The sequence below is a fragment of the Pelodiscus sinensis genome, chromosome 13 (assembly GCF_049634645.1).
Source record: "Pelodiscus sinensis isolate JC-2024 chromosome 13, ASM4963464v1, whole genome shotgun sequence".
In the NCBI taxonomy this organism is placed as follows: domain Eukaryota; kingdom Metazoa; phylum Chordata; order Testudines; family Trionychidae; genus Pelodiscus; species Pelodiscus sinensis.
Window position 1 is genome coordinate 12380312 of NC_134723.1, and position 14880 is coordinate 12395191.

Below are 14880 nucleotides of genomic sequence, written 5' to 3' on the forward strand. Positions count from 1 at the left end.
TGAAACTGCCTATGTGCATTGTGAGCTCATTCAAGGAATATCACCCATAACCAGGGATGATCAGTCTCTTTTGTCTCGCCTCTTTCTCTTTGAACTATCTCTATAAAAACTCCTATCCTTGCCCCAAGAAAAACTGTTCTGATACCTGGTCTTAAACTGCATCAGTTCCATTGAGACTTCTTCATCTCCTGTCTGATCATGCTGGGGGCTCTGTTCTGCTTGTCTCCTGCCCTCTGGATCCCCGGCTACCATCATCATCTGGGAACCCCGATCACTGCAAGCTCCATGGAGTGGTGAGGTCTCTCTCTCTCTCTTTCCCTCCCATCAACTATCTCTCTAAGTATAGCCTCCTGACCCTGCCCTATGTAAACTGTTATATGGTTACCTAACATTTGTAATCCGTTTCAATTTAGATTTAATATTCTAACTGTTTGATTTAATATTGTAACTTTTGATATCTATTCACTACTCAGAAATAAATAACTTTCATTGTTAAGCTGGTTGCTTCTCTTTCTCTTTCTTTCTCTTTTGCTCACTCTTCCTTAAGGGGTGTTGTTTGTCTTCCCCATTCGCTCTGCAACAACGCTTCTTGTACCCAAGCTAAAGATCCCTGTAGTTCCCAAAATCCTGTGGGGTTTGTTCATCGTGTGGTTTACCAGTGAATGATTGTGGTGTAAAAGTGGGGATAGGGGGTGCTGAACCTGGGGGCGTATGAGGATGGCAGCTTAAAATGCTGTTTAATCCAGCCCACTGAGTTCAAAGGCACATGAGGTTGCAGTGTGGCATTGCTGTGAAACCCAGCCAGCTGAGTCCAGGGACATATGAGGGGGTCAGCTTGTGAGTGCTGAATACCCAGTCCTCTCAGACGTGCTCTGGTAGTGGGTGTGAGTGTCTGGGTGTGTTACTAAGGTGGGAAGAACCCCATCCTGAGGAACCTAGTTTCTGCAGAAGAGGTCCAGTGGGAGAGGGAATTGGCAGCAGGGACAATTCAGCTCCATATGAGAGCACAAGTAAGTACAAACAGCACACTGATAGAATGGTTAACCTTTCCCCAGTGCCATAAGAGTGACCCTGATAAATGAGCATACCCCAGAGTATTGGGCAAATCTGGTAACAATGGGGAGGGGAGTTTGCAGACACAGTAAGGAGCCAATGTTCACTACACAGTAGTCTGTATTATTGTTACAGTGCAGAAGAGACTATTGGTGAAATGTTAATGTGACCCAAGTTCTCTGTTCACAGTTAAAGTCACTTGAATTACTTTGTTAATAGTTAAAACAGATAACTATGAAGTTATAGAAAACTGTTAGCTGTTTCATACAACAGCAGATCAAAGAACGCTCTTTTCATGGTCCAGGACTTAACAGAAGGGAGATAAAGACAGCAGTAACTCTACTCTTCTATATTGTGTTACATGTATAGGTGACATCACAATATGATCCTTTATTCTTAGCAGGAGGAAATGACAAGGATGACTCTCTTTCTCACCATTTCTTCTTTTCTGCCATAGGACCTTTGTGTTTGTAAAAAGTATCAGTGACAGACTCAGTGCAAGTTATTTAACATTCCCCAACCTGCCTATTTCAAATCCTGGTGTAGTGGGGTTTTCTCTGTAAATGAAGAGGTTATCCATTTTCATGGCTCATGAAGACATTGAACTTTCTGTTGCGTCTGTCAGCAACGGCTTCACTCAGACTTATTTATTTCAAAACATGCAACATGTGAGAGATTGTGGAGAAATATCCAAAAAAAGTGACATCACTCTTTCAATGTGAGTAAAATTATGCAATATTGTATGACATACAAATCAATACACTAAATTTAAAACAAACAGTCCGCATGGCTATGGCTTTTATTCTCTGCTCTTTTTTCATTTTCCCCTAGTTTCTGAAGTGGTTTTTTTTATTTTTATCTATATTGGTGCTTCTGTTATGGGCTGTGGTATATTTTTTTCATATTCTGGGGAGCCTATAAACATCTTTTTCAGTATTTTACATTAGCACTTTAAATGCCACTTCTTTTCCTGTTTATATTTCTTTTTCTGTATTGTCTAGAACTCTCTTTCCTCTATTGCTGTCTGAAATCCTTCCCAATGCAGAGTGGCAATACAAGGCATATTTAACAGTTAAACTTCACTTAATTTCTCACTTTACTTGTAGATAGGGCTTGTTTTGGCCCTGTGCCAATAAGGGATTACATCTCGGCTGTGTCTAGACTGGCAGGTTTTTCCGCAAAATCAGATGATTTTGCGGAAAAACTTGACAGCTGTCTACACTGGCCACTTGAATTTCCGGAAAAGCACTGAAGATCTCATGTAAGATCGTCAGTGATTTTCCGGAAATACTATGCTGCTCCCGTTTGGGCAAAAGTCTTTTTCTGAAACAGCACAGTAGTGTTTTCCGCAAAAAAGCCCCAATCGCAAAAATGGCGATCGGGGCTTTTTTGCAGAAAACCGCGTCTAGATTGGCCACGGACGCTTTTCCGCAAAAAGTGCTTTTGTGGAAAAGCATCCTGCCAATCTAGACGTGCTTTTCCAAAAATGCTTTTAACGGAAACTTTTCCGTTAAAAGCATTTTTGGAAAATCATGCCAGTGTAGACGTAGCCCTCCTGTTTACCATGTTTTGATCTCCCGTGTATTTCTTCTTTTCCCATCACAGTCTCCACACTCTAGTTTTCCTCTCTACTATTGTACCCTTTATTACCTTTGTCCCATATGGGCCAAGTCAGGGTATGTTTATATTACAGGATAAGGTTGAATTAAGATTACGCAACTTCAACTACATTAATTGCATATCTGAAGTCAAAGTACCTTAACTCAACTTTTGGTGCTGTCCACACTGCAGGAAGTCAAAAGGAGAACACTCTCCCTTCAACGTCCCTTACTCCTCATGGAAGCAGGAGTATTGACCAGAGTGTCCCTCTCAGTTCATTTAGCATGTCTTCACTAGATCCACTAATTTGAACCCTGAACGATTGATAGCGACAGCTTTCATCTTCTCTGAAGTGTAGAAGAGTCCTTCCAGCCTATTAACCAGATTTCCCAGTGCAGACCATTATCCCCATAACCAAATGCTACCCACAGTTTATTATCACTGGTCAGGTTCACCCAGGAAAGCCAGTTTATGCCTGTTTGGTTCAAGCCACTGGGTTCAAATCAACTAGATAGCTTTGCCCTTTCTTTGACCAAATCTGTGTTTACCAAGGCTATGTCTAGGCTGCAGAATTATATCGGGAAAAGATACGCAAATTGCGTCTACATGGGACCAAATTTCTGAAAAATCGGCTCTTTCAGAGCATCCCTTATTCCTCATACAATGAGGAATACAGGGATGCTGAAAGCACATATCTGCTTTTTTGGAAACTCTTCCTTGAATGTGGCATAGCTTATCCGGAATATCTCCGGTATCCTGAAAAAGCTCTGCACTGTAGACATAGCCTAAGAGGCTCCAGTAGACTCTAACAAGAGAGGTTTTCTTTTTTCTCCTGCTACCTGAAGAGGCATTAATGTGTTGTATCATATATTTCTATGAGTCATGATATGCCTAGTAGTACAAAAAGTTATTGTAAAAGAGAACAAAAATTAACACTAGAAAAAAGTTATTTTTGCAGTTATTTGAAGAGTTTGATCTGAACTATTTTGTCACACCGAAGTAATGAGTGCCTGCAAATCAAGCATTTTGCTATATGACAGGTTTAAAAAATGAGTATTAAGATTTTGCTATATCTCCATTTATTATATATGATGAGCTGTTCCCTGCATCTAATGTAAATTAATTTTTAAGGTACTCCTTAGAGAATTTCTTTCTTTCTCACTTTTGCTGTACCACAGTCTTAACTCTACGACTACGTCTAGACTACATCCCTTTTTCATAAAAGGGATGTAAATTAGACGTATCTCAATTGCTAATGAAGCGGGGATTTAAATCTCCCCCGCTTCATCAGCATAAAAATGGCTGCCGCTTTTTTTCCGCACGGAGCTTTGCCGGAAAAAAGCGCCAGTCTAGACACTGAGCTTGCAGAAAATAAAGCTTTTTCCGAAAGATCCCTTATCCCTTATTTCATAGAGGGAATATGGGATCTTTCAGAAAAGGCTTTATTTTCCGCAAGATCAGCGTCTACACTGGCGCTTTTTTCCAGCAAAGCTCCGTGCGGAAAAAAAGCGGCAGCCATTTTTATGCTAATGAAGCGGGGGAGATTTAAATCCCCGCTTCTTTAGCAATTGCGATACATCTAATTTACATCCCTTTTACGAAAAAGGGATGTAGTCTAGATGTAGCCTACATGTAAGCCCTTTCCCAATAAGCAGTAGTAGCTATTGTTCGAAGGCCAGGAATCTTGCATTAGAATGGTACTGGCTTCAAGGCACTCTCTGTCTGTGAATGCAATTCAATATAATCACTAACTAGTATTCTTGCATAGTGTCTCTAGCTCTCAGGAGGACACATACCCAATGGGTGTCACTCTGTCTCCAGGAAGATTTCCAATACACAACATAATTAACAAAAAATTATATGGCTTTAAATAATCAGTCTGCATATGTGCTGCACAGTAAGAATGACTAGCAAAAGGTGGTGTGTGTGTGTGTGTGTGTGTGTGTGTGTGTGTGTGTGTGTGTAGGGGGCGAAATTAGAACAAAGGAATATTTTGTAAAACTATCAGAAAATCAAAATTACCAAGCAAATACATTTTTGAATGTCCATTCACCCAGATCCCTACGACCTATGGGCATGTCCACACCAGGAAATTATTTTGAAATCACTTGTTTCAAAAGAATAACTCCCAAAATAATAATTTTGAAATAGCATGTCCACACTAGAAGGTAGCTTTGAAATAGCTGAGAATTATTTCAAAATAGTATATCCACACTGATTGGAGCTAAAGCCTCCAGAAGCACTCCAGGAAGGGCAGTTGACACTTTCTGTGTCTGCTTGCTCAGGGTACCCAAAACATGTGCTTACAGGGGCTTCTCTCTACAGCCACATCTCACATGCCACAACTCCATTGCCTACCCCCTTGTGGGACACCAAACTCATGCTGTGTGCTCTGCTAGCCCCTGCAGACTCCACAACACTCACAACATGGAGCCAAAGCTGCTTCAAAACATTGTCTGGTTCATGGGCCTCATGCTGTGCCTCAAGACACAGTTCATCCTAACTGCCCATGTGCTACTTTAGCATGACAACTAAGAGCCCCAAGTGAAGGACCCCTTCACCCAAACCCTGGTGTTCCCACTGCAGCAAATGATTGTCAATCCCTGAACACTGTAGAACACCACTTCTGGCTGAGGGGGACTAGTTTTGAATCATATTGTGCTGCAGCAATGGGACGACCATCAGTGGCTCCAGAACTTCCGCATATGGAAGGACACTTTCCTGGAGCTCTCTGAGGGTATGTCTACACTACAGCGCTAATATGAACTACCTTAGTTCGAATTAGTTAATTCGAACTAAGCTAATTTGAAGTAACGCATCCACACTAAAAAACTAGTTCGAATTAGCGTTTTGCTAATTCGAACTATCATGTCCACATTAAGTGGACCCTGAACCGGGGTTAAGGATGGCCGGAAGCAGTGCTGGCAGGGCATCAGAGGAGGACTTAGAGCGTGGAGATGCTGCCTCAGGCTAGCCGAGGGCTGTGCTTAAAGGGACCCGACCCCCACCCCAGACAGACAGTTCTCAGGGGTGCCCCGCTTGCAAAGAAGTCCTGGCTTGGAGTGCCCTGAGTGCCCACACTGGGCACATCACAGCACTCGGCCATCAGACCGGCTGCACTTGCCGCAGGCTGCCATCTGGGGAGAGGGGGCAATTGGGGGGCTGAAGGAGAGCTTCCACCCCCAGAAGCCCGCAGAGCCAGCCCACTCCTCCCCATCAGGGGCTTGTACCCCATTCCTCCCTCACCTTCTTCCACTTACCCTTCCCTAGCCCCCCTTCCTGATGTACAAAATAAAGAAAACGTGTGGTCAAAAATAGAATCTCTCTTTATTGAACAAAACTGGGGGAGACTGGGAAAAGGAGGTGGGAGAGGGGAAGAGAGAGTGTGGGAGAGGGGAGGGCAACGAAAATGATCAGAGGTTTGGAACAGGTCCCATATGAAGAGAGGCTAAAGAGACTGGGACTTTTCAGTTTAGAAAAGAGGAGACTGAGTGGGGATATGATAGAGGTCTATAAAAGCATGAGTGGTGTGCACAGGGTGCATAAAGAAAAGTTCTTCATTAGTTCCCATAATAGAAGGACTCGAGGACACCAAAGGAAAGGAATGGGTAGCAGGCTTCAAACTAGTAACAGAAAGTTGTTCTTCACAAAGCAAATAGTAAACCTATGGAACTCCTTGCTGCAGGAGGCTGTGAATGCTAGAATTAGAACAGAGTTTAAAGAGAAGTGAGATAAAGTGATGGAGGTTGGGTCCATGGAGTGGTATTAGTCAGGGGGTAGGAGTGGTGTCCCTGCCCAAAGTTTGTGGAAGGCTGGAGAGGGATGGCACGAGACAATTGGCTTGGTCACTGTCTTCGCTCCATCCCCTCCAGGGTCCCTTGGGTTGGCCGCTGTCGGCAGACAGGCTACTGGGCTAGATGGACCTTTGGTCTGACCCAGTACGGCCATTGTAAGCTCAGGGCTCAGGGTCGGGGGTCTCAGTGGACCACCTTGATTTTCATGCACACCTGCTCCTGGGTGGCCAGGCTGGCAGCTCTCCTGCCCTAGACGGCCACTTTCCTGTGCCTAGTGCGGAGGTCCGTGGATGAGGTCCACGACGTCCGCACTAGCCCAGGTGGGTGCCCGCCTCTTGCGGTCCCGGGCAAGCTCCCGGGAGCCGCCAGCCTGGTCCCAGGAAGAGGGGTGGGGGCTGGGAGGCATCGGGTGGCTGGCTCGAGCCATGCCAGGTGCAGGGTCTGCTAGCTGGGTGCTGGCAAGCTTGCACCTGGCACGGGCACTGTAGCCAGCCCGTGCCCCTTTAAGGGGTCCAAGGCCGGGAGGGGGGCAATAGTTTTTCCCTGGTGTTGGCCAGAGTGGCCACCAGGGAAACCTGGGGAGGGCTAGCCTCCCACTAGTTCGAATTAAGGGGCTACACACCCCTTAATTCGAACTAGTAAGTTCGAACTAGGCTTAGTCCTCGTAAAATGAGGTTTACCTAGTTCGAACTAAGCACTCCGCTAGTTCGAATTAAGTTCGAACTAGCGGAGCACTAGTGTAGCACCTATCAAAGTTAATTCGAACTAATGTCCGTTAGTTCGAATTAACTTTGTAGTGTAGACATACCCTGAGTGGCTAGCCTCTGTTCTCAGGTGACAGGACACCTAACTGTGACCTCCATCCCCCTGCAGAAGCCTGTTACCATTGCCCTCTGGAAGCTCACCACGTCATACAGCCATTGCTCCATTGGGAACCAATTTGCGATGGGGTACAGTCAGGGCTGTGCTACTACAGATAGTCAAGGCCATCAATAACATCTTGCTGCAGAGGGTTGTCACTCTGTGAAATGTCAACCCCATCGTGTATGGCCCCCAAGCACAGTGCCTCGGACTATATAAACAGAAAGGGGTACTGGTGCTGCAGGCTCTGGTGGACCAGAAGGGACAATTAATGGATATTACGTCAGCTGGTTGGGGAAGGTGCATGACACCAGCACTTTTTCCTCTGACCACACCATCAGGGTCAGGAACGTGAACATGCCAATCTGCAATCTAGGCACCACAGCCTATCCCTTGCTCCCCTTGCTCATGAGCCCTACTTGGGCTGCCTGGACCCCACCAAGACAAACTTCAACACCAGGCTGAGCAGGTGCCACATGGTTGTGGAGTGTGCATTTGGCCACCTAAAGGGGCTGTTCAGGAGTCATTCACCTGCCAGGACCTAAGCAAGCATACCATCCCCTATGTGGTGCAGCATGTTGTGTGCTCCACAACATATGTGAGAGCAAGAGGGAGACTTTCCTGCCTGGGTTGGGGGCAGAGGCTAATCAGATGGCCAGGGCTTATGAGCAGCCAGAGATCAGTGCAATCAGGAGAGCACATCAGGGGGCTGTGGGAGAGTTTCAGCCAAGGCTACCTGTGAAACTCTCCCCTGGGGCCACTCCATAAGGGGTCCCCGCATTGCCTGTATGTGTCATTCCTCCTGTGTCCCTCTCTTCCCCTGCCCTACCTTCCCACCTTTCCCCCTCCCCTGCAGAGCAGCTAAAAAAAAACCCTTTTATTGAGAAAAACAACTTTGATTGTTTATTTGGGGGGGGGGAGGGGATATATAACTGGGGAAAGAACCCAGAATGGGGAAGACAGGAGAAGAGTGCAGTAGGGCTCAGGAATGGGGATGGGACTGGGACTGGTGCCTGCCTTGAGTAGCTTAGGAGGCTTCAGATGCCCAAGAGGTCTGATCACCATGAGTTGGGAGGGGGGGGCGCAATAACTGCTGGGTATTATGAGGAAAAGCAAAGGGGGTAGGGCAGAGTCAGGGAGTTGGCGGGGGGCAGAGGCAGAGGCAGGGACAGGGAGGTGGCTGGTGACCATCACTCCATGCACTCCATCACAGAGATTATGGAGGACTACATGGCTTTGTGCCAGCACATGGACTTTCTCTGCTCCCAGTCAGCCTGGCACTCATCTAAGTCTGCGGCCCACTCCTGGTGCTCCTTGTTGAACCTCTGGACTAGGGACTGGAGGTTGGCCATCTGGTCCCACAGCAGGTCTTCTCAAGTTTGCTTCCTGCAGTGGATCCCACAAAGACAGGAAGATGACATGGGAGGTATTTGATGCCTCACATTTGCAGCTGGCCAGCTGTGAAGAAAAGTTACAAGAGAAGTTTTCCCAAGAGACACTGTATTTGATGCCTAGCCCTAATCTCTGCATTGACACTGAAGGTCTTGGTTCAGACTATGGTGGTGTGCTTCGAGGAAGGCCATATGTTACCTAGAAAATTCACACTTTCCAGCAGGGGCACAGATGTCCCAGGAAAGCCTCTCTATACCCACATCCCAAAGACAACAAGGTATGGGAAGGTGCTGGCCTGGCCAGGCCAGGAGACTGCAGGTGGGGGGGCTGGGGCACCTCAACTTCCTTCTGTGTCCCACCCATGCCGGTCTAGCACTGACGGCATCCTGCAGAGAGAGAACTTCAATCCCTGCCTCCTGTAGGAGAGCAGGTGTTAGGGGAAGTGTGTGTGAGCAGCAGAGGCCACTTGCCAGAGACAGTGCTACTAGAGTCTTCTCTCTTTCTTCTGCCCCGCCCCCAGCAGGTTCCCATGCAGGGGATCAATCTGCTTTGTATTGTCATGCTTGACCATGAGCGGATGCTGCCTGAGTGTGGGCATTAGCCTATGCCATGTGCTACTATGTGTTTCCATGACTTTGGCCTCTTTAGTGGTGGCTTATCGTGGGAAGGTGTTCCACCATGGAGGCAGGAGTAAGATAGACTTGGCCAGGAACCTTGTGAGAAGGAGTGAGGGGTTCCTGTGTGAAAGTGTCATGGAGCTGAGTGCTCTTGACTAGCACTCCATGTGCTCTCACATGCTCAGGCTATTGTGTGACCCCCCCAGGCAAGAAGGCTTAATGAGGAGCAGGCAGCTCTTCACAGCCTACCACCTGCCCCCGTGTGTCTATATAGAGAGTTATGGAACTTACCTGAAGTTCTTTTGCCAGGATTGTCCAAGGCCTGGGAGATATCCTGGGAGGGAGGGACTGGCTCCAGGGTGAGGACCAGCTCCTGGCTGGTGAGCCTGGCTGGCTGGCTCATGGAGGCTGATGCTGGGCATATCCTGGCCAGACTCAATGATGACGGGGAGGGAGGTGACTGGTCCCTCTCCTAAGATGGCATCCAGCAGCAGGTATGAGGAGCTGGCCCCAAAGATCCTATTTCTTCCCTGGCCTTGTGTCACGTTGCTGAATTGGAGGGAAGCAGCCAGATCGCTGCTGCACCCCTAGGTGGGGGTGTTGGCCCCAGAAATTGGTGTGGGGGGAGCCATGTGGGGTATTGAATTGGAGATTATTGTTTGTTGATCTTATGTACGCTATTTATGTGAGTGTATAATGTCTATGTGTGTAGGTAGGAACCTGTAATCTGTGTGGAAGCTGAATATTTCTGTGAATGTGGTTGAGCATTGCTATGGACAGGCTGAGTAGTGAAGCCCTGTGGAACAATGGCCCTTGATGGCCCAAAGACACACCTAAAGCAGGAGGGTGGAGACCCAAGAGCTGCCAGCAGGGAGAGGCTGAGGACCAGGTGACCTGCTACATACTAGAAGAGGCCAGGAAGGAGTATAAAGAGGCCATGTGGTCGATGCCATTTTGTTCTCAGCTCAGCACTTCATCCCAGAGGCAGCACTGCAGGGATTGAAGAGCCCGGAAGACCTGTGAACCCATCCTGATCGTAGGATGTGCAATAAGAACTTTTAAACCAGCAGCTGCAACATCTCTGCTAGAGCCTGCATCGAGAACTGGGAGATTCGGTGCATGTAACGTACTATACTTTAATAACCTTACTCTCAGGCTTTTCTTTCTTGTAATAATAAACCTTTAGATATAGATTCTAAAGGATTGGCCCAGCGTGATTTGTGGGTAAGATCCAGAGGGTAAATTGACCAGGGATCTGTGGCTGGTTTCTTGGAACCGGACAGAACTTGTTCGGGGTAGGTGGGATTGGGTGCTAGGACCCCCCACCTGTGTATAGGCCCGGGGCCATCTGGGGCACGGATATTGCTGGGGTGTCGGAGGGGTTTTGCTCGGGAGGCTTCAGGCAGGTTGCTGAAGCACTCTGTGGGACTGTTTTGTGGCCTGTTTGGAGAGGTCACCAGTCAAGGGGGCTGTAAGAAGCCCCGGATTTGAGCAATTCGCCCTGAGCGGATGCCCTCAGCTGTGCCCAGACACGGCCCGGTCCGTCACACCTTGTTGTAGGCCTGCCTCATCACTTTCATTTTCATGCAGACCTAGTCAAGTGTCCACATGTGTCCTTTTTCAGCCAGGCTGGTGGTCATATGGATGAAAATATCCATATTACTTCTCCTGGTGCAAAGATCCTGGATGCTGGTCTCCTTCCCCCAGACCTCAATGAGGTCCAGGATCTGCACACCAGGCCCGTCCAGTGCCCTCTTTTGTCACTGGCTTAGGGCACCCAAAGATGCTATGGGAGAGCTGGCAGCCATGGGGGAGCTCAGAGGGAGAGCTGGGGTCACTCATGGCTCCTGCAATAGATGCTGTGTAGCATGGGGCTGGCAAAAATCTCCTTGTGCCACAAACCCTTTTCCTTTTGCCTGCTGCTGTAAAGGGTCAGCAGGAGAAGGTGAGCCCTGGAGGTGCCAGGTGTGGCCAGAGCAGTTACAAGTGCACCTGTGAGAGGCCTCTGGAGGCCAATTATTTTGAAAGAGCAGAAGCTGAGCATCCACACTCACACTATTTCAACATAACTATTTTGAAATAAGCTTTATTCCTCATGGAAAGCTGGAGTTAATATTTCAAAATAACCAGCCTGTTATTCTGAAATGACAGGGTTGGCAGTGTGGATGATCCACTTGTTATTTCTAAATAACTCCCTAGTGTAGACCAGGAAGGTGACCTTCATAATCATGGTAGAAAATGCAAACATAGTTTAGGTTTCTTGGAATTTGTGTTTATCTTCTTTCTAGTACAGGTAGACACGTATAGGCTACATCTAGACTGCAGGCTTCTTTTGGAAGAAGATTTTCTGAAAGAGATCTTCTAAAAAAACTTCCAAAAGAGAGCATTCACACAGCCTAAGTGCATTGAAAAAGCGATCTTCTTTTTCAGAAGATAGCGTCCACACTGAATGGACACTCTCTCGCATGTAAGCTGTGATTACTATGGACGGAGTGGCCACCAGGGCACCTGTGCTTTTTCCTCTTTCCTTTTCTTTCGAAAGTACTCCCTCTTCCCCATCCACACACATCTTTTTCCAAAAGAGCTCTTTCAAGGGAAAAAAAAGGCTTTTTCATCATAGAGAGAGGTTTGCCAATGTCGGAAAAACCCTCTGTTCTTTTGATTTTTTTTCGAGAGAACACAATTGCAGTGTGGATATAAATGAACTTTTTTTCAGAAAAACAACCATTTTTCCAAAAAAAACCCTCTGTAGTGTAGAAATACCCATAATAGTCAGTTAAATAGCCACTTTAAGCATGAGATTTCCATATGAAATGGAAATAGTAAATTCTCAGATTCTTATAAAGAGAGTACAACACTGAACTCCTAAATAGAGTTGTCAGGCTTTTTGACAGTGTCTTCTAAACAGCAAATTCCCATTGGCCAGGCTCTTCTTCTACTCAGGGCTCTGTGGGCATATAGGGTGTGTCTAGACTGCATCCCTCTGTCCATTTAAATATCCTGTGCCTAATGTGAAGAAATATGGCCACCGTGTCTTGCCGACTCAGCACTTTGTCTACAAAAAGTGGCAGTCTAGAGGGGGACCTGTTGAGAAAGAAAGCCTTTTTCAACAGATCCCTTATGCCTCCTACAAGGCATAAGGGATCCTGTTAAGTATATATCCTACCGGAAATCACTGAATTTTTGCAACTGAAGTTGATTTAGATTTTTATGTTTACTTTTATGAAATATTAAGAATTAAAGCTACTATATTTTCATGCATTCTTTAATCTTCCTTCCCCAGTCTCTCTTTCTTATTCCTTCTAGAAAGCTTATAATTTTAGTTAATCTGCAAAATGATAGAAGAAAGACATCTACTGAGTAGATTGGGCAAATATCTTATGCCAGCATATCTGTTTTGTCAGAGACTTTACTGTAGACACAGACTACACTAACAGGGTTTTTCTCCTAGTGTGGGAATTCCACCTCTCCACTTGGCACTAGTTTTGATAACAGAAGCACTCTTCAATTACATGGGTGCATCCACACTGAGCATTTTGTCAGCATAACTATGTTGGTCTAGAGCAGGGCTACTCACCATGCAGCCCACAGCCCGTTTGTTTGTGGCCCACAATGTGGTTTGGGTTTACATGGGGCTCAACGCACAGCTCATGGGTGGGATCCTTTGAATATGGCCTCCACTGGGAACATGCTCCACAACAGCAAGGCATCTCCCAGGCAGGGTGAGCACTGAAAGATGCAAGCGGACAGGCTGGCTGGAACAGACAAGTACAGGGTGTCGGCATTTCTAGCCTCCAAGGAGGAGGTGCCAGGAGCACCAGGGCATTGTGGGAAGTGCTGGCTGCTTAGCCTTGTGGGCAGAGCCTGAGAAGTGCTGACTGGCTCACACTGGCCATGTTTGTGTCCAGTGCCATGACTTAAGGCTTAATCTTTGTATTTGTGCCCTTCAGTGTGAAAGAAGCTATTTGCATGTGTGTGCAACCACACTACTCAGGGCAATAGCTATGGCAATATCAGTTTTAAGTGAACACAGAGCCTACGTTATGGCATCAAAACAGATATCTTATAGGACAAAAACACCAGTTCTTTGCCAGTTTCTATTCTGCAGTAAGTACTGTAGGAAGAGGGAGTGAAATTATACATGTTAGGTCCAGTCTTACAGTCATTTCCTGTAATACCTTCTATCCAAGGTAGCCTCCCAGTCCTTCCAGGGAAGGGCTGGAAATATTCTGGGCTATTTTGTCCCTGAACGACTCTAGCTGGCTTTTATCATGGATATAGGCTCTTATATATTTTGTCTAGAATGCTTTCACCTTAAAAATGTTCTTCCTTAGGGTATGTCTACACAGCAGGGCTACAGTCTAATTAACCTACGCAACTTCAGTTACATTAATTGTGTAGCTGAAATCGAAATAGCTTATTTCAGCTTTTGGTACTGTCTACACAGCAGTAAGTTGAAGGTAGAATTTTCTTTGACTTCTGTTTCTCCTTGTGAAATGAGGTTTACCATGAGTCAGAATAAGAAGTCCTCCAGCTTGACATTATTTTGAAATAAAGGTTTGTAGTAAGGTTGTTAAAGACTAGTAGACTAGTCGATTCCCCCCCCCCCTTGCTGCCTCTATCAGATAGAGGCAGCAAAGGGGGTGCAGGGGAGAGAGGATACTTCAAAGGGCAGCGCCGCACAGCTGAGCCCAGCTGAGGTGGCATTTCAAAGCCGCAGCGCCGCCTGGAGCCTGGGGTCAGCTGGGGATTCCCGAGCTGATCCTGGGTTCCGCTGAAATATCCCGGGGAGCCCGGGAATTGACTCCGGGTTCTGCATGGCATTTCAAATAGACAAAACAACATGGAGTCTGGGGTCAGCAGAGGACTAAAAGTCCCCCGCTGACCCCAGATTCCATGCTGTGCTGCCACTTTGAAATGCACAAAAGCCCCCACTAGGGACTCTAGTACATTTTACAGCTGGCATACCATGTGCAACAGCTGGACTTCCACTGTTCCCGGGTTGCAAGCGGTGTTCTGCATTCCTCCTTTGAAATGTACAAGAGCCCCAGCAGAATGTAGAAGTGATATCAACTAGTCAAGTAATTGATGGAAATTCCATCGACTACTCAACTAGTAAATTAACAGCAATTTAACATCCTTTCTTTGTAGTGTAAATACACACTATGTTATTTCGGAATAATGTCAGTTATTCCAAAATAACGCTGCTGTGTAGACATAGCCTTAGAGAGGTCAATATGTTCACTTATGGCTTAATAACCTACATTGTTCATAGCCTTTGATGAGATAGCAAAGTGCAGGTGTTAGTCTTTTACACAGTCTGACTTGCTGCAAACATCATGGTACAGGCAAGGAACTGTGCATCCTGGAAGATAAACAGGTTAGGAGAGAAACAGGTCTTTACCCAAAAGAGTGGATGTCTGAGGGAGGAGCTGAGAGCATAAAGCCTTGGTGGACCATCGTGGAATGCACTTATGTTATACTGTTACAATACAACAGTATGGAAAAAAAAAGAATCTCATTTACCTTATCTTAAACACTTCTCTTATTTATTCTTCTACCAT